The 26475-nt window shown below is 45.6% G+C and overlaps 1 protein-coding gene across 1 annotated transcript in view; it reads right to left on the minus strand.

Moving 5' to 3' along the window:
* ZNF75D (zinc finger protein 75D) overlaps positions 1–26475 on the minus strand; it is a 79830-nt gene continuing 53355 nt past the window's right edge. The window contains exon 7 of the transcript XR_005985710.1: positions 1–184. The gene's annotated coding sequence lies outside the window, so the exon portion shown is untranslated. The remainder of the gene's footprint in view (positions 185–26475) is intronic.

Raw genomic sequence — 26475 nt, forward strand, 5'->3', positions numbered from 1 at the left:
TTTAAAAGAGAGGGCTCAGGAAAAGGGGGCAAGCGGTGCACAGGAGAAGCAGGTGCCCAGGTGGTTAGCCACATGTTGACATGTCCTTGAACAGACTTGCTGGCATCAGTTGGGGCAGTTTTCAAAGGTGGTTAGGCCTTATCTTCTGGGAAAGTTTGGAACTCCAGTCCTCAAGGCCAGTATTCTGCAAATCTCAAGGAAAGTAGGTTAGTTCCACTACAGACCAAAGGACCTAGGAGCAAGCAAGGAGCGCATAAGCTTAAAGCAAGTTTACCCTAAATACTGGTTGGAGCTGTTAAAGTGTGACGTTCCCATGTTAAAATGCCGTGTGCTCTGATTTTTTTTATATGAAATAGAGCCAACAAAGACATACGCTGTAATTTCTAAATGATATTCTCATGAGCCTCAGAATAAAAAATATGGATATCCTAAACTTCCCACACTGCTTGAGGCCCGTTCTTAACCTTTCACCAGGGTAGCAGCTAGGTTTTCCAGGGAGACACAGTGGGTGTCTCCTCAAATGCCTAGGGAGAGGAGTCTCGGTTCCGGGGGAGGGGGACCAATTCCACATCACTGCTCCCTTGCTTTTGTTTCAGGCTAAAGGTGGAAGAAATGTGACTTGCCGTGTGATCTCACAACCTCCCAGACTGAGAGCTCCTGAACACAATGCTAGCATTGGTTCCATTGCATTCCATTGAATGGAATCCCCTGTTTGGTTTAACTAACCCAAGATAGCTGCTTGGGCATAAAAACGTATCAAACCATAGAAGTGAAAATGCAGCTTTTATTTTAACAGCTGAAGCAAGGCAGGAGTTTGTTATTCTAAGTCTTTTTTTATGCATTTTCCAAAATTGCTGGCAGGCATAAGCAGGTAAGTTATGTGGTTTTTTGGCAAAGGCCACCTCCACCCTGGTGTGGCTCGTGTCAGCATCCATAGCCACTTTGACAGATCCAGATAATTTCTGTGGCTCCCTAGTTGCCTACCAAGTAGAAAGCTCAGCACGTTTTTGGAGGACAGAATGGGGTTTTTAAAATTTTTTTATTTTTATTTTTTAAAGATTTTATTTATTTATTCATGATAGACATAGAGAGAGAAAGAGAGGTAGAAAGACACAGGCAGAGGGAGAAACAGGCTCCATGCCGGAGCCCGACGCGGGGCTCGATCCCGGGACTCCAGGATCACGCCCTGGGCCAAAGGCAGGCGCCAAACCGCCAAGCCACCCAGGGATCCCCAGAATGGGTTTTAAGTATTCATCTGCCTTCTTCTTGATGCTCGGTATGGGTGTGCTGGGACTGACTTCAGAGCATCCTTTCTCCATGACTGGCTGATGCTACAGATGGCTTTGGAAGGAACACAACCAAGGAAGTCTGAAAAAGATGATGAAACCCAGTTGATCCACTTGGGCCACCTCCTCACCACACATATTTTCCAGCATGGTCAGAGAATGTTGCTTTGGGGCACCATCTGTTTGGAAATACCAACCTTGTCATTTCTCCCATTCTGTCAGAATCTATTCTGCTCCACTGCCATATTTTCAATTCCTATTTTAATTGCTAAGCCTATAGTGTTGATTTTCATCTTTTTTTATGGCAAGCTCACCATCAACAGCTACTCCCACATATGTTCTCCATCATTTAATTGACTAATCAGCTCATTTTATTTCATGGCAAATAAAACCTAGTACAGTTCATGACTGTGCTTTCACTGAATTCATGGATTTGTTTTGCAAAATAAAAATTTATAGGATCACAATAATTAATTTTCCACTCCAGCAAGAAATGGTATTTTTAAAAATTATTTTGTTTATTTCTTTGAGAGAGTGAGAGAGAGAGAGATAGAAAGCAGGAGGAAGAGCTGAGGGAGAGGGACAAGCAGACACACTGAGTGCAGAGCCCTAAGCTGGGCTCAATCCCACGACCCTGAGATCACAACCCAAGCTGAAACCAAGAGGCAAACTCTCAACCAACTGAACCACCCAGGCATCCCCAAGAAATGGTATTTTTAGCATCAAAACAGTTGACTCAAAAAAAAGTTTCGTGCATATTTCCCTCTATTAAAAAAAAAAAAAAACGGGCACCTAGGTGGCTCAGTCAGTTAAGCATCTGTTTTCAAATTAGGTTATGATCTCAGGGTCCTAACATTGAGCCCCACATCAGACTCCCACTCAGTGGGGAGTCTACTTGTCCCTCTTCCTCTCCCTTTGCCCCTCCTCCTACACATAGTGCCTCCATACTCTTAGGGTAGTTAACAAACATAAATAGAAAGTACATAAGTATAAGTCACCCTAAACACTGAAGCTTCTTTGCCTAAACTTTCCATGGTCAAAGTGCCCATTACCCTTAACTATCTCATAGTGAGTATAGATCCTCTGACCCACTGAGTGAAAAATTAGAATTAAGTTTTTGGTGCTTACAATTGGCTTAACAAAATGGAATCCCATGGAACTCCCTTCTCCTTGCCTGAAATAGTTGATGAATCCCAATATAAATTAAAATAGGGCCTTAGTATTGGAAGCTATTAAGTGTGACTTATTTTTAAAAGTGCTAATTCTCCCCACTGTCTCTCCATTTAACTGGCCAGTTCTTAGAAAAACAATGAATGGTACTCCATGGTGCAGTTCCTCAACCTTGATGTCAGGGTCCATCCATTAAGTCCCCTGTTTTAGTCTTCTATTGCTGCTATAACAAATCAGCACAAACATAGTAGCTTGTGATAATACAAATGCATTATCTTAAGTTATTAAAGTCAGAAGTATAAAGTGAGTCTGCAGGCCTGCCTTCCTCCTGGTGCTCCAGGGAAGAATCCATTCTCTTGCCTTTTCCAGCTTCTAGAGGCCGCCTGCATTTACCAAGAGTTCCCACGACTCTAGCCTCTGCTTCTGTCCTCACAGCTCCTTCTCTGACTCCAACATGGCTCTGACTCCAGTCACAGCTCCCTCTGCACCCACAACATTTAAAAAAAATCAACCTTGCAACATCTTTTAGTCATTTTTGGTTTGCGGAAACAGCATACTCCTCATTTAAAATTTCACTTAAAAAGAAACAAATGGGCTCCTGGGGAGGCTCAGTCAGTGGAGCATCTGACTCTTGATCTCAGCCCAGATCTTGATCTCAGAGTCATGAGTTCAAGCCCCTCGTTGGGCTCCACACTAGGCATGGAGCCTACTTTTAAAAATACATAAAAATAAAGTAAATACAGACAAATTTAAAAAATAAAAATTTTACTTCAGCTCACTTATGTTGATACTTTTAAATAAGCCCATTTTGAATGGGGTGCCCTCCTACACAAGGCCCTAGAATCTGTCCAAATTGTAATAAACAGGCACTCCTATTAGTACCCTCCAGAGGCCTTTTGATTGTAGAAGCTTTAGAACACTTCTTTTTTTCTTACTGCTGGGAGTCTCTGGACCATCTGTGAGCCCATTATCTTCTGATGGAAGCACTTGGCCCCATGCTATATGCCATAAGAGGGACATTTGATGGCCACATACAGGGCTGTCCTGGAAATAGGCCCTGAGCCTATGACTCTCCATAGCCAGCTACCAATTATGCCATGCGTCGTGGAAGCAGCAGCCTGCAAGTTGGGCATAGATACCAAGATCTCCTTGCTATCTGATAGAGCCAAACATGGTCCTTCTGGTATATCCTATCTGCAGGAGAGGGTAGTATTCTCTGCCTTTACTCTCTTGCCAAATGACATAGTGCTGAGGTATATCAACCTTATCCTGCAACCCTTGGCCTAATGGGGGAGCCCATGCGATCAACCAACTGAAGGGCAAAGGGAGTTTGTACACCTCTGACTACCACTGCATGCAATGGAGCTTGACCAAGAAGTCTCTAAAAAAGATGGAACTCAAGAATAAACACATTTGATCGAACTTGAGACAGCTACCTTACGACTAGATGCCCTTGCTAACAATTGCCGGAATCTGCAAAATATCACATACTCTTTGGCCATTGTCAATTGTCTGGCCATATGATCCAGTCAATGGAAGCAATAAAAAGTTCTTATCTATGGTTTCTGACTTTGGGGTATTCTGGGAATATCTTGCCTCACAGATCCCAAAAACATAAATCAGGTATGCAAGGCTCATTCAACATCTGAAGATTGATTAAAGTAATCCATCACATCAAGAAGAGATGGCAGCAAAAAACCTGGTCCCATACTGGATGAGACACTGAAGAGCATCAGCCCCTCTAGCCAACTTGGGCTTTCATGGACTCTCTAGGACCAATGGCAGGAGGAAGAAGGAAAGCAAAGAGTCCTGCAAGCTTTGCCATTCCCTGCCAGAGAAGGCAGGTGAGGCTCAAAGGGCATTGCCAGGGAACAATCTCCATCCACAGACCTTCAGTTCTACAGTAGCATCTATGTTAATACAGTTCCAATCATCTGGTTCTTCTAGAAACCCAAATGCCTCAAGACATGATGCCTGGGAATACGACTTGGTTGGTTTATCCCTAGAGCTGACTCTACCCTTGGTCCTTGGGAGCATATCATTGAAAGAAGTCACTCTCACTCTCATTTAGCTGACATGTATTCTGAAAACTATGCCAGGATGCTGGAAGCACAATTTTGAAAAACACATGAGTCATCCTCCAGAGCTCACAGCCCCAGTGTGGAGCACCAGAGGTGGTTCTGAAGCTAATGAAGGTGATACACAGGTTGGGGCACCTGGGTGGCATAGGTGGTTAAGCATCTGATTCTTGGTTTCAGCTCAGGTCATAATCTCAGGGTCATGAGATTGAGTCCCGCATCAGGCTCCATACTCAGCATGGAGTTTGCTTGGGATCCTCTCTCCCTCTGCCCCTGCTCCTCTCGCTTGTGCTCTCTCTCTCTCTCTCTCTCAAATAAATAAATTAATCTTAAAAAAAAGATATTTGTAGGGTGAGCCAACTTTTACCTTCTACCTGTTTCTTTCTGCATACCCTGGTTTTTCTTGCAACTGTTAGGTTTTAAAGCTTTCGAACCTACCGAAGAGTTGAGAGAATAGTACAGTGAACACCCATATACCATTTACCTAGGCTTAGCAATTGTTCCAAGTTATCTGTGGTTGATCTTCAAACAGTACTGGTTTGAACTGTGCACACAGGTCTGCATATAAGCAGATTTTTTTCAATAAATACAGTACAGTGTAAACACAATACAGTGTACAATACATATAACATATAAAATATGTGTTAGTAGTCTGTTTATGTTATCAGTAAGGTTTCTGGTCAACAGTAGGCTATTAGTAGATAAGTTCTGGGGAAATCAAAAGAATTTAATTTTTTTTCTGTTTGAGTGTAGTTAGTACACAATGTTACATTATGTTCAGGTGTACAGCATGGTGATTTGAGAAGTTTATATGTTACCCTATGCTCACCTCAAGTATAGCTACCATCTGTGACCATGCAAAGCTATTACAATATTATTAACTATATCCTTTATGCAATGCCTTTTATTCCTGTGATCTATTCATTCCATACTGGAAGCCTTTATCTCCCACTCCTCTTCACTCACTTTGCCCAGCCTCCTACCTCCCTCCACTCTGGCAACCATCAGTTTGTTCTCTGTACTTACAGGTCTGATTCTGCTTTTCGTTTATTCATTAGTTTTGATTTTTTAGATTCCATGTATGAATAAAATCATATGTTATCTATTTCTCAGTCTGACTTATTTCACTTTGGATAATACCCTCTAAGTTTCATTTATGCTGTAGTAAATGTCAAGATCTCATCCTTTTTATGGCTGCATAATATTCCAATGTACACATGAAACAATGATCAACATCACTAATCATCAGGAAGATGCAAGTCAAAACCACAATGCATATCACCTTACACCTGTCAGAATGGCTAAAACGAAAAAAGACAGGAAATAACAAGTGTTGGTGAGGACGTTGAGGAAAAGGAACACTTGTGCACTGTTGGTGGGAATGTAAGTTGGTATAGCCACTGTGGAAAACACTATGGAGTTCCCCCCCCAAAAAAAAAATAGAAATACCATATGATCCAATAATTCCACTACTTGGGAGTCAATAGTTTTTTTTAAAATTTTTTTTATTTTTTTATTTATTTATGATAGTCACAGAGAGAGAGAGAGAGAGAGGCAGAGACACAGGCAGAGGGAGAAGCAGGCTCCATGCACCGGGAGCCTGATGTGGGATTCGATCCCGGGTCTCCAGGATCGTGCCCTGGGTCAAATGCAGGCGCCAAACCACTGCGCCACCCAGGGATCCCGGGAGTCAATAGTTTTACTCAAATTTTTGATTATGCATTGGGGAGGGGTGATTGGTGCCCCAACCACCATGCTGTTCAAGGATCAGCTGTATATCTTCTCTCTCTCATTCTAATTCTCTTTCTCTTTCTCCGTCTCTCTCTCTCACACAGTCATATTTTATAGTTATAATTCTTCTATCAGCCTACAATAAAAATTCCCCAATTGTCCAAATATAATCCTTTGTACCTTGTTTCTTTTTTTGTGTGTGTGTGTTTTTTTTTTGTGTGTACCTTGTTTCTAATCAAAGTTGGTACAAAACATTTAATTGTCATGACTCTATAGTCTAATTCAATCTAGAAAAGATCCACAGTTCTCCAGTATTTTTTCTTACAAGATAGTCATGTTTTTGAAAAGTTTATGCCAAGTAGAATACCTCCAAATTTTTGTCTGATTTTCTTCAGTATCAGATCAAAATTAAACATTTAAGTGTCTCAAGATTTCTCCATTGTAATTAATGCAGAATTTCCTGTTTATAATAAATAAGGAAACTAAGAGTGTGTAATTGCCTGAGGCCCTTTTCTTCTCCATCTGTTAGTTAACATTATTTGGTCATCATGGTTTAAACTTTCGGTACCATGAACCGTTCAGCTTAGAGATGTTGTGGGAGGTTTTGCTTGTTTGTTTAGACTTTGACCATTTAATTAATTTTGAATATGTCACTCTTTGCAAGCTAGGACAGAGAATCAAACAGTAGCAATCTAGTATTCTTGAGGTCCAGGCCACATCTTGCCATCTTCAGCAGAGTGACATCCTAATATAGGGTGCTAAGAATGGGTTTATAATCTCTAAGTAATACCTACTTCTCTACATTTTCCCTCAGGAAACCCCCAAAAGTCCAGACATTAAATGCAGGATACACAGAACATCTTGATCTACAAAGGACAGAATGACCCAAATTATATGCTAGCCAACATACTGAAGAACCAGATTAGAGGTGGACAAGGACTGGTGAACAGAGAAAGTGTTTACATTTTGAAAAATGGCTCTGAAGTTTTAAAAATTGTCCGTTACTGGGGAGCCTGGAAGGCTCAGCCATTTAAGCATCCGCTCTTGGTTTTGGCTCAGGTCGTGATCTCAGGGTCCAGAGATCCAGCCCTGCATTGGGCTCTGTGCTGGGTGTGGAGTCTGCTTGAGATTCTCTCTCCCTCTCTCTCTTCCCTGACCCCTTCCCCCAATCCTGCCACCTCTGAGAAAAAATTGCCAGTGACTGTCAAGAAGAAAGCAAGTAAAAAGAATAATGCAGATGCCCCTGATGGGGGAGAGCTTGGTTCTTGTCTCATGGAGACAAAGAATGAATCTCAGGGACAAAGAAGAGTGAGTAAAATGATAGAAGTTTATTAAGTAAGAATACAGAGAAAGTTCTCAGAAGTGAGAGGGGTCGGGACAGGGTTGGGACTGAAGGTTTTTTGGCTGGTCAATTATAAGAACCTGAATAGGGAGTATATTTTCTTTTATTTTTTTAATAAATTAATTTTTAATTGGTGGTCAATTTACCAACATACAGAATAACACACAGTGCTCATCCTGTCAAGTGTCCCCCTCAGTGCCTGTCACCCATTCACCCCCACCTCCCGCCCTCCTCCCCTTCCACCACCCCTAGTTCATTTCCCAGAGTTAGGAGTCTTTATGTTCTGTCTCCCTTTCTGATATTTCCCACACATTTCTTCTCCCTTCCCTTATATTCCCTTTCACTATTATTTATATTCCCCAAATGAATGAGAACATACACTGTTTGTCCTTCTCCAATTGACTTACTTCACTCAGCATAATACCCTCCAGTTCCAACCATGTTGAAGCAAATGGTGGGTATTTGTTGTTTCTAATGGCTGAGTAATATTCCATTGTATACATAAACCACAGCTTCTTTATCCATTCATCTTTCGATGGACACCAAGGCTCCTTCCACAGTTTGGCTATTGTGGAAATTGCTGCTAGAAACATTGGGGTGCAGGTGTCCCGGTGTTTCATTGCATCTGAATCTTTGGGGTAAATCCCCAACAGTGCAATTGCTGGGTCGTAGGGCAGATCTATTTTTAACTCTTTGAGGAACCTCCACACAGTTTTCCAGAGTGGCTGCACCAGTTCACATTCCCACCAACAGTGTAAGAGGGTTCCCTTTTTTCCGCATCCTCTCCAACACTTGTGGTTTCCTGCCTTGTTAATTTTCCCCATTCTCACTGGTGTGAGGTGGTATCTCATTGTGGTTTTGATTTGTATTTCCCTGATGGCAAGTGATGCAGAGCATTTTCTCATGTGCTTGTTGGCCATGTCCATGTCTTCCTCTGTGAGATTTCTGTTCATGTCTTTTGCCCATTTCATGATTGGGTTGTTTGTTTCTTTGCTGTTGAGTTTAATAAGTTCTTTATAGATCTTCAAAACTAGCCCTTTATCTGATATGTCACTTGCAAATATCTTCTCCCATTCTGTAGGTTGTCTTTTAGTTTTGTTGACTGTAACCTTTGCTGTGCAAAAGCTTCTTATCGTGATGAACTCCCAATAGTTCATTTTTGCTTTTGTTTCTTTTGCCTTCGTGGATGTATCTTGCACGAAGTTACTGTGGCAGAGTTCAAAAGGGTGTTGCCTATGTTCTCCTCTAGATTTATGATGGAATCTTGTCTCACATTTAGATCTCTCATCCATTTTGAGTTTATCTTTGTGTATGGTGAAAGAGAGTGGTCTGGTTTCATTCTTCTGCATGTGGATGTCCAATTTTCCCAACACCATTTATTGAAGAGACTGTCTTTCTTCCAATGGATAGTCTTTCCTCCTTTATCGAATATTAGTTGACCATAAAGTTGAGTGTCCACTTCTGGGTTCTCTATTCTGTTCCATTGATCTATGTGTCTGTTTTTGTGCCAGTACCACACTGTCTTGATGACCACAGCTTTGTAGTACAACCTGAAATCTGGCATTGTGATGCCCCCAGCTATGGTTTTCTTTTTTAAAATTCCCCTGGCTATTCGGGGTCTTTTCTGATTCCACACAAATCTTAAAATAATTTGTTCTAACTCTTTGAAGAAAGTCCATGGTATTATGATAGGGATTGCATTAAACGTGTAAATTGCCCCGGGTTACATTGACATTTTCACAATATTAATTCTGCCAATCCAGGAGCATGGAATATTTTTCCATCTCTTTGTGTCTTCCTCAATTTCTTTCAGAAGTGTTCTATAGTTTTTAGGGTCTAGATCCTTTACCTCTTTGGTTAGGTTTATTCCGAGGTATCTTATGCTTTTGGGTGCAATTGTAAATGGGATTGACTCCTTAAATTCTCTTTCTTCAGTCTCCTTGTTAGTGTATAGAAAACCCATTGACTTCTGGGCATTGATTTTGTATCCTGCCACGCTACCAAATTGCTGTATGAGTTCTAGCAATCTTGCGGTGGAGGCTTTTGGGTTTTCTATGTAGAGTATCATGTCATCGGTGAAGAGGGAGAGTTTGACTTCTTCTTTGCCAATTTGAATGCCTTTAATGTATTTTTGTTGTCTGATTGCTGAGGTTAGGACTTCCAGTACTATGTTGAATAGCAGTGGTGATAGTGAACATCCCTGTCTTGTTCCTGATCTTAGGGGAAAGGCTCCCAGTGCTTCCCCATTGAGAAGATATTTGCTGTGGGCTTTTCGTAGATGGCTTTTAAGATGTCGAGGAAAGTTCCCTCTATCCCTACACTCTGAAGTGTTTTGATCAGGAATGGATGCTGTATTTTGTCAAATGCTTTCTCTGCATCTAATGAGAGGATCATATGGTTCTTGGTTTTTCTCTTGCTGATATGATGAATCACATTGATTGTTTTATGAGTGTTGAACCAGCCTTGTGTCCCGGGGATAAATCCTACTTGGTCATGGTGAATAATTTTCTTAATGTGTTGTTGGATCCTATTGGCTAGTATATTGTTGAGAATTTTTGCATCCATGTTCATCAGGGATATTGGTCTGTAATTCTCCTTTTTGGTGGGGTCTTTGTCTGGTTTCGGAATTAAGGTGATGCTGGCCTCATAGAACGAATTTGGAAGTACTCCATCTCTTTCTATCTTTCCAAAAAGCTTTAGTAGAATAGGTATGATTTCTTCTTTAAACGTTTGATAGAATTCCCCTGGGAAGCCATCTGGCCCTGGACTCTTGTGTCTTGGGAGGTTTTTGATGACTGCTTCAATTTCCTCCCTGGTTATTGGCCTTTTCAGGTTTTCTATTTCTTCCTGCTCCAGTTTTGGTAGTTTGTGGCTTTCCAGGAATGCGTCCATTTCTTCAAGATTTCCTAATTTATTGGCATATAATTGTTCATAATATGTTTTTAAAATCGTTTGTATTTCCTTGGTGTTGGTAGTGATCTCTCCTTTCTCATTCATGATTTTATTAATTTGAGTCTTCTCTCTCTTCTTTTTAATAAGGTTGGCTAATGGTTTATCTATCTTATTAATTCTTTCAAAGAACCAACTCCTGGTTCTGTTGATCTGTTCCACAGTTCTTTTGGTCTCGATTTCATTGAGTTCTGCTCGAATTTTAATTAACTCTCTTCTTCTGCTGGGCGTGGGGTCCATTTACTGTTTTTTCTCTAGCTCCTTTATGTGTAACGTGAGCTTTTGTATTTGAGTTCTTTCCAGTTTTTGAATGGATGCTTGTATTGCGATGTATTTCCCCCTTAGGACAGCTTTTGCTGCATCCCAAAGATTTTGAACGGTTGTATCTTCATTCTCATTAGTTTCCATAAATCTTTTTAATTCCTCCTTAATTTCCTGATTGGCCCATTCATCTTTTAGCAGGATGGTCCTTAACCTCCACGTGTTTGAGGTCCTTCCAAACTTCTAGTTGTGATTTACTTCTAATTTCAAGGCATTATGGTCTGAGAATATACAGGGGACGATCCCAATCTTTTGGTATCGGTTCAGACCCGATTGGTGACCCAGTATGTGGTCTATTCTGGAGAAAGTTCCATGTGCACTTGAGAAGAATGTGTATTCAGTTGAGTTTGGATGTAAAGTTCTGTAGATATCTGTGAAATCCATCCGGTCCAGTGTATCATTTAAAGCTCTCTTTTCTTTGGAGATGTTGTGCTTAGATAACCTATCGAGGGTAGAAAGACCTAGATTGAAGTCACCAAGTATAAGTGTATTATTATCTAAGTATTTCTTCACTTTGATTATTAACTGGTTTAAATATTTGGCAGCTCCCACATTCGGGGCATATATATTGAGGATTGTTAAGTCCTCTTGTTGGATAGATCCTTTCAGTATGATATACTGTCCCTCTTCATCTCTCACTATAGTCTTCGGGGTAAATTTTAGTTTATCTGATATGAGAATGGCTACCCCTGCTTTCTTTTGAGGACCATTTGAATGGTAAATGGTTCTCCAACCTTTTATTTTCAGGTTGTAGGTGTCCTTCTGTCTAAAATGAGTCTCTTGTAGACAGCAAATAGATGGGTCCTGCTTTTTTATCCAGTCTGAAACCCTGCACCTTTTGATGGGGTCATTAAGCCCGTTCACGTTCAGAGTTACTATTGAGAGATATGAGTTTAGTGTCATCATGATATCTATTCAGTCCTTGTTTTTGTGGATTGTTCCATTGGACTTCTTCTTAAAGGGGAATTTTAAGAGCCCCCTTGAAATTTCCTGCAGAGCTGGTTTGGAGGTCACATATTCTTTCAGTTCCTGCCTGTCTTGGAAGCTCTTTATCTCTCCTTCCATTTTGAATGAGAGCCTTGCTGGATAAAGTATTCTTGGTTGCATGTTCTTCTCATTTGGGACCCTGAATATATCCTGCCAGCCCTTTCTGGCCTGCCAGGTCTCTGTGGAGAGGTCTGCTCTTACCCTAATACTCCTCCCCATTAAAGTGAGGGATCTCTTGTCTCTTGCTGCTTTAAGGATCTTCTCTTTATCTTTAGAATTTGCAAGCTTCACTATTAAAGGTCGAGGTGTTGAACGGTTTTTATTGATTTTAGGGGGGATCTCTCTATTTCCTGGATCTGAATGCCTGTTTCCCTTCCCAGATTAGGAAAGTTTTCAGCTAGGATTTGTTCAAATACATATTTTGGCCCTCTGTCCCTTTCAGCGCCCTGGGAACCCCAATTAAATGTAGGTTTTTCTTCCTCAGGCTGTCGTTTATTTCCCTTAATCTGTCTTCATGGTCTTTTAATTGTCTGTCTCTTTTTTCCTCAGTTTCCCTCTTTGCCATCAACTTGTCTTCTATGTCACTCACTCGTTCTTCCACCTCGTTAACCCTCGTCATTAGGACTTCTAGTTTGGATTGCATCTCATTCAATTGATTTTTAATTTCTGCCTGATTGGATCTAAATTCTGCAGTCATGAAGTCTCTTGAGTCCTTTATGCTTTTTTCTAGAGCCACCAGTAGCTCTATAATAGTGCTTCTGAATTGGCTTTCTGCATTGAATTGTAATCCAGATTTTGTAACTCTGTGGGAGAGAGGACTGTTTCTGATTCCTTCTTTTGAGGTGAGGTTTTCCTTCTAGTCATTTCGCTCAGTGCAGAGTGGCCAAAAACAAGTTGTATTGGGAAAAGGAGAAAAAGAGAGAGAGAGAAGGAAAGAAAAGAGAAAAAGAAAAAAGGAAAAAAGAAGAAAAAGAGAAAGAAAAAGAGAAAGGTGAGAAAAAAAAAGGGTGGGGGAAACAATCAGAAATCAAAAAGAGAAAAATAAGAAAGAAACCACGGGGGAGTATCTTCTGATTCTGTATACTTTAAGTCCCTTGACTTCCTCTGGAACTTTTCCTTCTAGCTGGTCTTCTGGGGGAGGGGCCTGCTGTGTTGATTTTCAGGTGTTAGCACTTGGGGGAGCTGCTCTGCCCCCTGCCTGGTGCAGGGCTCAGTGGGGGTTGTTTAACCCGTGAGACCCCTGGAGGAACAACCCCAGTGGCTATGGCAGCTCTGGAAACCTGGATTCAGCTCCTGCAGGAACTCCAGAGCTCTCTGTCTGCAGGGTCTGGAGGCTCTGGGGTGTGGCCGCTGATCTGCTCAGCTCGGGGCAGGAGCGTCCTTGCTGTCCTGGGCCCTCCTGGCCTCTGCCTGCCCGGGGGGAGGCCGGATCCTGGGCTGTGTCCCAGCGCCCTGTGCTCCCGGCCTGCGCTGTTGGATTCATGCTCCCGGCGGCGCAGCAGCCTCTCTGTGGAGCCGCCGCCCGAGCCCCTCCAAGCCGCTCCCCGGAGCCGCGCAGCCCCCTCCGCACGGAGCCTCTTCCTTTGCAGGAGCCGCCGCTGCTGAGCTGCTCCCGGAGGCCCGCAGCCCCCTCCGCGGAGCCGCCGCCCGAGCCCCTCCGAGGTGCTCCGGGTTCCGCCGTGCACGCTGCAGCCCTTAGGGAGCTCGGCGCACTCTCCTGCGCGCGCCGCAGGTGTCTGTTAGTGTCCCAGGGAGCCTTAGGGCATCCCCGCCCTCCTGGGGTCCTGCTCTAACTCCCTGCGGGCTCCGTTCCACCCAGGAAGATTGGTGCAGCTCCTGCTTCTCCAGGACGGGGCTCTCCTGTCCTGGGGACACTCGCTCCGGCCTCAGCCTGGCTCCTCACGGGGCCCCTCCCCCTTGGAGGCCTTTTGTTTCTTTCTTTTTTCCTTGTCTTCCTACCTTGATAGAAGCGCGAACTCTTCTCACTGTAGCGTTCCAGCTGTTCTCTCTTTAAATCTCAGGCCGAATTCGTAGATTTTCAGGATGATTTGAAGGTTATCTAGGTAATTCGATGGGGACAGGTGAATGGGGACCCTACTCTTCCGCCATCTTGCCCCTCCTCCCTGACTAGGGAGTTTATGGGCTTGAGATTTCTTGTGCCATCTTGAGTGAATGACGGATGGCTGGTTTTGGGTCTGGTGAGTATCTGTGATTACTTTGTAGCTGTCAAAGGACGATACTCCCTAACATTTGGGGCCAGGTGGCTGGATCTACTTCCTTATCTGTTTTTGTTTCATTATCTCTGTTTTTGTTGCATCTCAGTGTCGTTGGGATTTATAGGAGCCTGATTCTGGGGCCTCTCGGTGTCCTTGGGATTTATAGGAACCTGACTCTAGGGTCTTCTCTTATCTTTCCCTGCCTAGCCCTATCGGTCCCTAACTCACCCCCACACTGATACTTGATTTTGCCAGTCTTTGCCATCTCTCACTTTGTGAGAGATGAGTGTTAGGGATAAGATACATAGTTTCAAAATATGTTAGTCAGTAATAAGAAATGTCACCTACTTCACCCCTCCATTTGCCAGCAAAACAAACTAATGATAAGGACTATTTAAAAGAAATGCTTGCGATGCCTGGGTGGCTCAGTGGTTGAGCACTTGCCTTTGGCTCAGGGTGTGATCTTGGAGTCCTGGGATCAAGTCCCACATTGGGCTCCCTGCATGGAGCCTGCTTCTCTCTCTGCCTCTGTGTGTGTGTGTGTGTCTCATGAATAAATAAATAAATAAAATATTTATTAAAAAATAAATAAAAGAAATATTCAAGTCTATAAAGGGTGGTAGAAGCAACACTTCCCAGGACAGAATAACCTCTAACTTTCTCATCTGGGTAACAGGGCTACTCTCTCCCAGGATGTATATTCAAGTGGCCAAACTTGTCAGGAGATTTTGCCAGGGTTCAGGATGTGAAAAGTAGAGCTGAAAAGAGTGTCATCAACTAAATGTACAATCAGTGTCAGTTCACACCTTCAGAATGAACTCAGAATCTGCCCATTGTGTGTTAAACATCTGCGACATCCATCTGTGACTCTTCTGCTAGAGCTAAGTTGGGTGCTAATCTTCAAAGTCTGGAATGTCAAGAGTAACCCTAGGGGCCTTTAGATGCATAGTAAGTGACCTCCCAGTGGTAAAATAACCCCCCTCCCCCGCTGCAACAGGAACACCAGGATGCCAAAGATCAGGATGTCCATAATAGGGATGGGAGTCACCTGTTTGCACCCCCTCCCTGCCTGCCTGCAGAGGGGAGCCTATGGTCATGAGAAAGCCACCAATGGAAACCAGGGCAGTAGCCAGCACAGTGCCTCTCTATGCAATATTAGGAGGGCTTTTCTTAAACTGAAGGTTAATAGATTCATGTAGCCACAGTCTGTACTGGAGAGCCTTAAGCATTTCACTTCACTACTGGGAATTCCAGAAACCAGGCTCATTCTTGAGAGGGCATCAGTCCTCTGGCTGCAGTCAGAGCATGCCAGGTCGCCCACCCTGAGCTCCTCATGGCTGGCAGCTGAGGCTCCGAGGCCAACTGGCACACCCCACCTAACTACCCCTGATCTGGCTGCCTGGCCCCTAGTTCCAACTCGTAAGGCACCATTAAACTTCATATGTGGGGATACCTGGGTGGCTCAGGGGTTGAGCATCTGCCTTTGGCCTGGGGCTTAATCCTGGAGTCCTGGAATTGAGTTCCACCCATATCAGGCTCCCTGCATGCAGCCTGCTTCTCCCTCTGTCTATATCTCTGGCTCTCTCTGTGTGTCTCTCATGAATAAATAAATAAAATCTTCTTTAAAAATAAATAAAATAAATCTCATATGTGTTGTTTGCTATTTCAACTACTCTTCCATGAGTGCTTGCGCTAGGCCCTGTTTGCATGGTATACATCATCTTCCCCAAACCTCTGTGGTCCCCCTGCAATGAAGAGGTGATCATCCCCTTATTGACAATCAGAGATCAGAGTTTAAAAAGATTGAGTTACTGGCCCAGAGCCAGAATTCAAACTCAGGTCCATCAAACTCCTGAGCCCTTTTTATTCACCTTTAGACCATATTGTCTCCCTGTGAGAGAATAAATTTTTTTTTATTATTAGTCATGCACCATGGATGTCACCATCTCTGCTGATCTGCGAGGTTCAAAATGGACTGTGTTAGCCATTCGTACAGGTGAGTCACAAAGTTCTGATGCCTGGATGGACAAAAATCCCTTTGTGTGATGGGCCAGGAATCAAGGCTTTCACGAGTCCTGATTGGCTGAACTTTGCCTCTGTTCAATTGGCCTGTGTGTGTTTTAAATTTCATAGAGGATTCGATCCTTTGGAGTTTTCCAATAGTTGTCAATACTAAGTTCATTGAACAGTGTTAATACAATAACACCCAAGCCCAGCACATTTGATGAAAATGGATGTACTCCAAAGGGTATTTATAATACAAACAGCAGATATGTAATCTCAGGATAAGCCACAAAGATTTTACTGGGCTCTCGCTGGGACCAGGAAGCCTGTTAAGGATCCCAAAGGTAGCTGGCTCACAGCCAACTGCTGATGGCTAAGATCAGAGCAACAAGGGGAACATCACGCAATTAAAGTCACACACAAGGAAGTGGGGGCTTCTGGAGCCACTGACCTGGTACGAACAGGCATGGCAACTCTCATCGGAGTCTAAGGCACCTATGAGATAATCTGAGATGACCAGTACTTTTGAAAGCAAGATGTATTGAAATAGCAGAAATATTTTTAAAACAGGGGCAATTAAGTTCCCCATTTTTTTAAAATATTTTTTAAATTTTTATTTATTTATGATAGTCACAGAGAGAGAGAGAGGCATAGACACAGGCGGAGGGAGAAGCAGGCTCCATGCACCTGGAGCCCAATGTGGGATTCGATCCTGGGTCTCCAGGATTGTGTCCCGGGCCAAAGGCAGGCGCCAAACCACTGTGCCACCCAGGGATCCCCAAGTTCCCCATTTTAGAATGTTTGACTACTTCGTTCTTTTCTGTAGCTGAACACTCCTCCATTGTGTAGATTTACTGTTTCTTTATGCAGTAATCAATTGATATACCTACAGGTTGTTTCCTCTGCCTATAATGAACAAAGGTGCAATAAGTGTTTGTATATAATTAATTGTATGGAGGTAGGTTTTCAGTTGTGCTCGATATATACTAAAGAGTAGAATTTGTGGGTTTTTAGCAATCCTATGTTTAAATTTTTGAGACATTTTAATAATTTAATACTTTTATCCACAACGCCCCTCAAGTTTGAGGTCGCTCACATGTCCTAAGGTGGCAATACTCAAAACACAAATTTGAGCACAATGGGCCAAATCCCCAGGAATACTTATTAAAATGCCCATATTGGAGCCCAAGCTAGAGCAAATGCCCCAAGGCACGAGGTGTGAGAAGAAATCTCAATGTTTAACAACTTCTTCCAAGACCTTCCCCGCACTCCCCACTGAGCCTGGATTTAGGAGATCTTGGGGCCCCTGTTAGGGCTGAAGCTCTCCAGGTTTAGACCTCCAGCTAAGCTGGCACATGGGGCAGAACACCCCTGGAGCTGGCCTTGGGATGCTGCCTGGAAGATTCCACCACCCTGCCTTAATGGATCACATCAGGACGCCGCCAGATGACTATAACCCCCAATCTGGAACCCGACAGTACCAGACCCAGCACTGGAGAGCCTGGAGGCCCTAAGGCTTGGAACCAGAGGTGCAGACTCCCTGAGGGCAGGTGGCAGAGCTCTTTTGGGTGGCTTAGATCCCCTGGTGGCTGCCCTGAGCACTGACGGAGGAGGGGGGTGGTGCAAGTAGAAGAGATAGCCCTGGACCACAGGGCATTCCCAGGCCTGGGAAAGTAAAGGGCCACAGGTCCTTGTGTATCCCTGGGTCCAGGAATGGAAAGGCCACCCTGTGGATCATTCCTGTGCGTCCCTGGACACAAGAAAGGAACAGGACGCAGGTCTCTGTGTGTCCCTGGGAGCAGGAATGGAAGGGGCGGTGCAACGGGGGTCCCTATGCCTCCGAAGACACAAGAAAGGAACCAGATGCAGGTCCCTGTTGTTTCCTGGGCTGGGGAAAGCAAGGAGAGGCTCCTGGTGGGGCCCTGAGAGTCTTAGAGAGACTTGCCCAGCGAGCTGGATCCCGTTTGTCCCCCAATGCCGTGGGACCTGGTCGCCTCCAGCCCTGGCCTGAGCTTCAGCGCGAGTTGGAGCAGCCAGTGAGGCGCCTCTGTACTTCCAAGAAGCTCAGGGAAAAGTGACCTTAAGGCTTACCCCAGTCAGGCCCCTGGGGCAGCTGGGAAAGTTATGCACCCCAACACAGTACCTCCTTGAACCACCAGAGGGCCTGGTGGTCTCCAGGACTCCGGCTGACCTGGCCCTCAGACAAAAACACATGGCAGATGATTGGAAATGCAGCGCGTGGAAGGACAGATGGCGGGCACGTGGACGGAGGACACGTAGGGAGCGCGTGGCCAGAAGATGGGCGGCGGACACGTGGACGGAGGACCCGTGGCCTGCCCCTGTCCCGCCGGACTCCCTGCCTCCGCTACCTGCCACCAGGCCGGGCCTTCCCGAGGTTATCCCGGGCCATGAGCGCCCTTCTAGGCGCTGGGACACCCTGGTGGGGAGTGCGCTGGGCTCTCGACCGCGCCCGCGCCCAAGCCCCAGGCAGCCTACTGGCAACTAGTTTTTAGACATTCCGGAGATGCATCCCCCTCACCTTTCCCCGAGTACCCGCTTTGCAGGCAGCCTTGTTATCCTGGGGCCTAGGGAGCATGGGCTTGCTCAGGCGGCTTTGGGGAGAATCTGCGATCGCAGGGGTGCAGTTAGGTTGCTCTGCAGCAGAGCAGATGGAGGGACTGCTGGACCACCTGGGCCCTGGTGGTCGTGCTGGACGCTTGGGGCCCGTGTGCGGAGGGCTGCCAGCTCTGAGGCCCAGCGCGGTCAGGGCACGTCCACAGCCCAAGCGGCCCGCTTCCTGGATGCCTTGGAGCCATGAGGGTTTGGTGGTTAGTGAGGACCCCACTCGCGTTTTAAGAATGGGTCCTCGGCACTTGACGGGATGAGCACTGGGTGTTTTTCTGTATGTTGGTAAATTGAACACCAATAAAAATTAATTAAAAAAATAAATAAAGTTCAAAACTCAAAAATGCAGATTTTTAACTAATTTTATCAAACTATCCCAGGCAACTGTTATGGGGCCAGGTTGGAAATTTTCAAGGCTTACATAAACCTGAATGAACATTTATTCAGCCCCAAAGAATGCCTGCACTTTACTGGATTAATTTTCACATTTATGAGAGCATTTCTTTTTCTTCAGAAGCTAATAATGGACTTTGCTTTGAATTGCGAAGTCTAATCACCAAAACAACTTTTCTGGAAGCACCTTCTTAAGAATGCTAGGAGAGTCCCAGCTATCTAGCCTCACTCCCCATGGTGGAGTCACCCCTTGACTTCAGTGAACAGCTCTTGTTACCAGATTCCTGGAAGTCCATGCTAGCCCCTGTGCCTGGGGGAACCTTCTCCAAACTCACAGCTCCCATCTCTAGCTCAGACACTGACACTACCTCACTATTAGGCGTTTCCACCTGCTCCAAGCAACATAAGCCACTTCCTTTCCTTGATTCGTGCTGCCTTTTTGCATGTTTATTTGCATGATTAAGGATCATTTCTTAAAGTTATGGGTTTTCTCTGTATTTTCTGTTCAATTTTGCTGTAACTTCTAAAAGTACTCAGAAAAATAAAGTTTATTGGTTAAAAAAAAAAAAAAGAATGGGTCCTCGGGGGATCCCTGGGTGGCGCAGCGGTTTGGCGCCTGCCTTTGGCCCAGGGCGCGATCCTGGAGACCCCGGATCGAATCCCACCTCGGGCTCCCGGTGCATGGAGCCTGCTTCTCCCTCTGCCTGTGTCTCTGCCTCTCTCTCTCTCTCTGTGTGTGACTATCATAAATAAATAAATAAATAAATTTAAAAAAAAAGAAAAAAAAAAGAATGGGTCCTCGGGCAAGGAGTAGTGGAAGGGGAGGTGGGGAGAAGGATGGGGTGACTGGGTGATGGGCACTGAGGGGGGGCACACATGGGATGAGCCCTGGGTGTTATACTATATGTTGGCAAATCAAACCAATAAAAATATATACAAAAGAAAAGAAAAAAAAAGGAATGCATCGTTGGGAGCAATCACCTTGTAGGAACGCTTCCTCTAGGCCAGGGCAGGCAGCTGCCCTTGGCTTCCATGCACTTTGATCCGCAGCAGGAAAATTGAGGCAGCTGATGAATGGTACAAGGAGAGACACCAGCTGTCCTTTCAGAAACATTCCTGGAGACGGGGACGTGGCGCGTGGGGGCGGGGTGCCTGGGTGGCCAGTTGGTTGAGCTTGGGATTCTTGGTTTCAGCTCAGGACCTAAACTCAGGGTCCTGAGGTCAGGCTCCCACTCAGCCGGGAGTGCGCGCTTGACAGTCTCTCCCTCCCTCTCCCTCTGCCACTCTGCCCTCCCTCAAGGACAGAAATCATTCTTTGTAAAAAGAAATTTGCCCAGGGATGGGATGGGAACAGTGTCACTTTCCATGATTGGCCAGGAAGAGCCATGAGTCGTTTTCTGCTTCACCCGGTCCATGGAAGAGGCCGGGTACCTCAGGGGTGTGAGCAAAGAGAGGGAGACCATGTGGAGGACGGGTGGCTGGGATACAGGTCTTGACCCCTGTGCAGACATGCACGTGACCACCCCTGTGTCCACCAGCGTCGCCATAGATGTTGCACTAAGAACCTTTGGATGTTGGTACACATGAGCATTGAAAGGGCTATGCATTCTAGCCCCGTCACCATAACCCTCTGGCATATTCTGTGTGACCTGGGACAAGTTATTCAGTGCTCCTGAGCCACAAAACTCAGGCCCCTCCTCTGTACTCCGGGCATGATCCTAGCCCCCACCTCTGAGCTTTGGGTGAGGCCTGGGGCACCTGACCTATGCATAGGAGGCTCAGAGCAGCACCTGGACACAGCAGGAGGAGCGTGATCTGATCGGTGTCCTTCGTCCTTCACGCAGCCCAGGTGGCCGGTGGCCCACCCTGTTGCGGTCTGTTTTTCTCTCCCCCGAGGAAGCCCCGCATGCCCTAGCAGGAGGCGGGTCACGCTGATGCTGGCTGAAGGACGAAGGACGCACCCCTTGAGCGGAGAGGCACGAAGGCTTGTGGATTTGCAGCCTTTGGAGGCATGGCTGCAGCTATGATGCCCGTGGCGGAAGGTGACCGAGGGTCACTCAGGGCCACCTGGACCTTCAGGGTTGCTCAGCAGAGCTGTGAGCGCTGCCCCCCACTTCTTCGGTGGCCCATATATGTATATGGAAACAGAAGACAGCCCACGGTAGGCTGGCAGTGGGGTCTCACACTGGTACTTGTGTGGTGGGTTCTCCTTAAGGCAAGTATCCTTAGCATGCTGAAATTCTAGAGCCCAGCTGCTGGGAAGAACATTTTACACTGATGGCCAGGGAGCACTGGAAATGTAGCTAGCACCAGAATTGGTATTTTCATCACTTGGGACTTAAATGTCTGTGTGTCTCTAGTGGCTCCCCATAGGACGACAGCACAGTTCTCGAGGGTCTGTGGATGGGCTGGGACATTTTATGTATCTTTTGGAACTTAGATGCAGAATGGGACTTGTATGTGTATTTTTCTAAGAAGTGAATCCATGGCCTTGCCATCAGCTTCTTAAAACCATAGAAAGGCCAGAGGCTGCTGCACCAGGGCTGTAGTGGAAAGTCAGTAAGGTAGGGAAGGTGAGAATGGTCTCTGGTAACCACTGGTGTTCCTCCTTTCTGATTTTGGCTTCTCCTCAGCTGTGGGTGCCTCCACCCCATGCCTATAAAAAGAAACAGATCAGAATCTGAGACTGGAGGCCCCAGAGCCACTGTATCCCACCAGAAGGGGGATGGCCATGGCCCTGGGTTGTGCGATCCAGGCCTCCCTGAAAATGGGCTTTGTGTTTCAGTACTATGATGCCCACTGTGAAGCCTTCTGCCAGCGCTTCAGGCAGTGAAGTGCCCCAGCCGCCCCTCCCCCCCAGGCTTTCAAGGGACTCTGGAAGCTTTGCTGCCAATGGTGAGGCCCAGCACGCACTCCAAGGACCAGCTCCTGGAGCTGCTAGTGTTGTTGCAGTTCGTAACCATCCTTCCCACGGAGACAGGGACCCTGCAGAACACAGGAAGAGTTGTAGTGGTGAGAGACGACTTCTGCACTGAAGCTGAGCCAGCGGAGCAGCGGGTGAGCATTGGCTTTGGTGTCTTGGTGACGAGACCCCGCTAAGGAGTAGAGGCAGCCGGCTGTGGGTCAGACGTTTGTCTCCATGTCCTCTTGGACCCCAGGATCCCGGGGAGGTCCTTTCTATCTCTGGATCAGTATATGGCTCACTTCTCTGGGTATCAGGCCCAGTCCCTTCCTACAACAAAGACTCTGTAGTGTCCCCTTAAATACATGGAAATGAAATCATAGGTTGGGGACATACCCACATTCATCCTCCAGTAACATCAATATTGTGTGGTAAGCTGTGCCGGCCAGATCTGGCCACAGTTTGTGTTTGTATACCTGGGAGCTGTAGCAGTTTTAACCTGTTAAAGGGTTGCTTTTTAATTTTTAAGGTTTATTTATTTATTTGGGAGAGAGAATGAGCACTAGGGGGAGGAGCTGAGGGAGAGGGTATCTCAGGCAGACTCCTGGCTGAGCGTAGAGCCTGATGGGGGACTCTAACTCACCACCCTGAGATCAGAACCTGAACCAAAACCAAGAGTCAGATGCTTAACTGACTGCAACGCAACAGCCATGTGACCAAAGGGTTGCTTTATTTTATTATTTTTTGGGGGGTTGCTTTATAGAACAAGTTAAGAGGATAGTAGGGGACAGACTGATGTGACCCACGAAGCCTAAAATGCTTCCTATCTGGCTCCTTATAGGAAGATGTTGCCAACATGAGTCAAGTGGAGCCCAGAAAGGATATAAAGGAAAGCGAACATAGTTTGTCATAATTGAATAAGCATATGAACACACACGCTGGGGCTTGACTGCACCGGAAAATCTCATGAGGTTGTCATGTGCCCCCATCCCATCTATGTGCAGTACTGCTAATGGTGTAATTTTCCCAAGTGACAACCCATGTTAGCAAATTTAAACAGTAAGTGATAGAGTAGTTGTTTGGTTTCCAAAGTAGGGCTTTCCTGGAAGATTTAAATCATGCTAAATTATGCAAAGATATTTTGTGCTTATCTGTACCTCAGAGTGAGGTTCTTGACAGGTTCTTTTTACCTAGATGGAAGTTTGAGGGGCAAGTACAAAGTTGGTAGGGACTTGAAACATTTTAGCACTATGAATGATTGATACATACTCCCATCTCCGCCTGCTAAGTTCTTTCTTTTTTTAGAAGATTTTATTTATTTATTTGAGAGAGAGATAGGGGGAGAGAACTCGAGCAGGGAAAAGAGAGAGAAGCAGGCTCCCCATTGAGCAGGGAGCCTGACGTTGGGCTCAATCCCAGGGCTCCAGGATCATGACCTGAGCTGAAGGCAGATGCTTAGTAGACTGAGCCACCCAGGCGCCTCTTCACCTGCTGAATTCTGATAGCTGCCTGTCATCATGCCACATCACCCTTTGGTGGCGGCGCACTGCCTCCTGCTCAGAGGCACCTGGCACAGGGCAGAACCTTTGGCAAAAGGGAGAAAGGGCTTCTCGTTGGGCCTTAGGAACCCAGGATTGTGTGTTGATGCGTCTGTGCAGTTATCCTGCTGGATCTAGAGTCTTCCCAATTTCCCTACCTCCCCTTCCCAGGATAGAATGAATTTATGGTTTTCCCTTCCTTTCTCTGTCTTCTGGGTTTGGCTTGCTATATGAGATTTTACCTGCCTGTAGCCCAATTGTGCACTGCCCAGTGTGGTAGCCACCAGCCAAGTGTGGCTCTTGAGCACTAGAAATGTGGCTAGTCCAAATTGAGATGTGCTGTAAGTATAAAACAGTCATCACATTCAGAAGACTGAGTATGAACGATGAAGTAGGCGAAATATCTCATTAATACTTATTTATATTGATTACACTCTAAAATTGTGGTGCTTTAGCTATATTGGGTGAAATAGTGCATGTCATTAAGATTGACTTAACCTATTTCTTCTTTTTCTGTATGGGTACTGGAAACTTAACATGACATGGCTGGCTCACATTGTTGCTATTGGGCAGTGCTGGTCTAGACTAGAGATTGATGGGTTCTGCCGTTTTCCCCAGATCGATAAGGCAGGAAATGCTCTTGGAGGAGCTGGCACCAGTGGGAACGGCACATGTAGCGCCCAACATCCACCTGGAGTCACCCTCACTGCAAGTGATGGGACCTGCCCCAGAAGCCCCAGTGGCAGAGGCCTGGATCCCACAGGCGGGGCTGCAGGAGTTGGACTATGGTGCCGCTGAGGATTGCCAGCCCTTCCTGGACCCTGGTAAGGCAAGGGTGTGACTTCCCTTTTGTGGTTTGTATGTTGAGAGCTCCAGAGCTCCCTGGGTTTGGGGTTGTGTTAGAAACGGTGATCACTGGATGGAAAGGAGTGCTGCTGGAAGAGCAGGAGGGGGGATACCTTTCTGGGAACAGTTAGGAACAAAGCTCGGGACAGCAGATGGGATTCAGAACCCCTTAAGCTATGACCCTCTCAGGAACGTTTTGATCAAGAATGTTATACGGGAAACTCTGGGGAGTATGGATAGTCTGGATAAGGTTGATTTCAGCAGCAAAGTATAATTAATGGGATCTGTGGTGTTGTAGCTTTCTCAGTTGCTTTATGGCTTAAGAGTCTCATTGAGACTTGGTTCTTTATGAATATATTCACTTCAGATCTTTGAAGAGGATTTAATCTCTTCCCACGGTATAAATCTTATACCTATCTCATTCGACCAGAACATACAAGAGCATTTCTCAAAGTGTAGTTAGCAGCCTATGTGTATTAGGGTCACCTAGAGTGTGTTTTCTCTAGCTCCCTGGCTGATTCCTATATACACTAGTCTGAGGACTACTCCTCTAGACCCCCCTGGACTTTATACTAGAAGTAGAAGGTCCAGGCAGAGAAAGGCGGCTGGGCTTCACAGCTCTCATATTCCTGGGTTTCCCTTCCCTGTGGGGATTCTGTTACATTGCTACAAATGATTCCTGTCTTTACCCAACACTACTCCGTTCTCCCTGCCCCCATTAACTTTGGCCCAAGTAAGGCCAGAAACCTCCTTTCAAACTCTCTCAGGCACAGCTTCAACATGTTGGCAATTTTAAGGCTCTGAAATACAGAGAAAACAAGGAGACATTAAAAATGAATACATCGAGACTAATCCAAGTTATAAAACTTGGCTATCTGGTCAATCCATAACCAGCCTGGTGCCTGGGCTTTAAAACCACATCCCTTTCCACATCTTAACATTTATTCATTCAACCAATATATATGAGCACCTATTAAGAACTAGGTACTGCTCAGAAATGTAAATAGGACCCTAGGTACTATATGTGATGTAAATAGGACTGTAAAATCCTATGGGAGTCCATACGAGGGCTGCCTGCCCAGCTCAGGCCAGACAGGGAAGTTGTCCTGGAGGAAGCAAAACCTTTAGGATGAATTGGAATAAGCCCGCTGGCTGGTGGAAGTGGGGAGGGGAGAGGGCTCTCAGCAGAGCACACAGCATGTGTGGCATGAATGCCTGGAAGATTCTGAACGGCACTAGAAAGGCTGGAGAGAGAGGCAGTGTCCTGGATCATGAACAACTTTGTCAGCCCTGCTGAGAAGTTCCAGCTTTATTACCAGGGCAGCAGGGAGCCTCTGAGGGTTCTAAGGGGGAGAGATAGACAAATGGCATTTTAATTTTATTTATTTATTTATTTATTTATTTATTTATTTATTTATTTATTCATGAGAGACACAGAGAGAGAGAGGCAGAGAAACAGGTAGAGGAATAAGCAGGCTTATGATCACGCCCTGGGCGGAAGGCAGGTGCTAAACCGCTGAGCCACCCCGGCTGCCCGGCTGCCCGACAAATGGCATTTTAGGTAATCACTCTGACGTCAATAGGAATGGCTAAGACTTGCAGCCAGGGCACAATCTGGGAGGTTCTTGTAATCACCCCAGGCGATAGGATGATTTCCTTTTTTTTTTTTTTAAATGATTTTATTTATTTATTCATGAGAGACACAGAGAGGCAGAGACATAGGCAGAGGAAGAAGCAGGCTTCCTGAGGGGAGCCCAAAGCGGGACTCGATCCCTGATCCCGGGATCATGCCCTGAGCTGAAGGCAGCCGCTCAACTGCTGAGTCACCCAGGCGCCCCTGGACCAGACACTTCTCACTGCCACTTAAAGTCTCTACAGGAGAGGAAGGGTGCCAAATAAAGCAGCCCTAGACTCACCTGATTCCTGAAGGGTGGTTGCTCAGAAAACAGCACTTCTTTCCTCAGTGTAGCCATGACTTTCTGAGACCATAGCTATCCTAAGTCACATATTCTCTCAGATTGAGCCAGGCCAAGGAAAGACGCCATACATTTGGCCAACATCTCCCATCAGCTTGGGGGCAGGTGGGC

Source organism: Vulpes lagopus, chromosome X (genome assembly GCF_018345385.1).
Source record: "Vulpes lagopus strain Blue_001 chromosome X, ASM1834538v1, whole genome shotgun sequence".
NCBI classification, from domain to species: Eukaryota; Metazoa; Chordata; class Mammalia; order Carnivora; family Canidae; genus Vulpes; species Vulpes lagopus.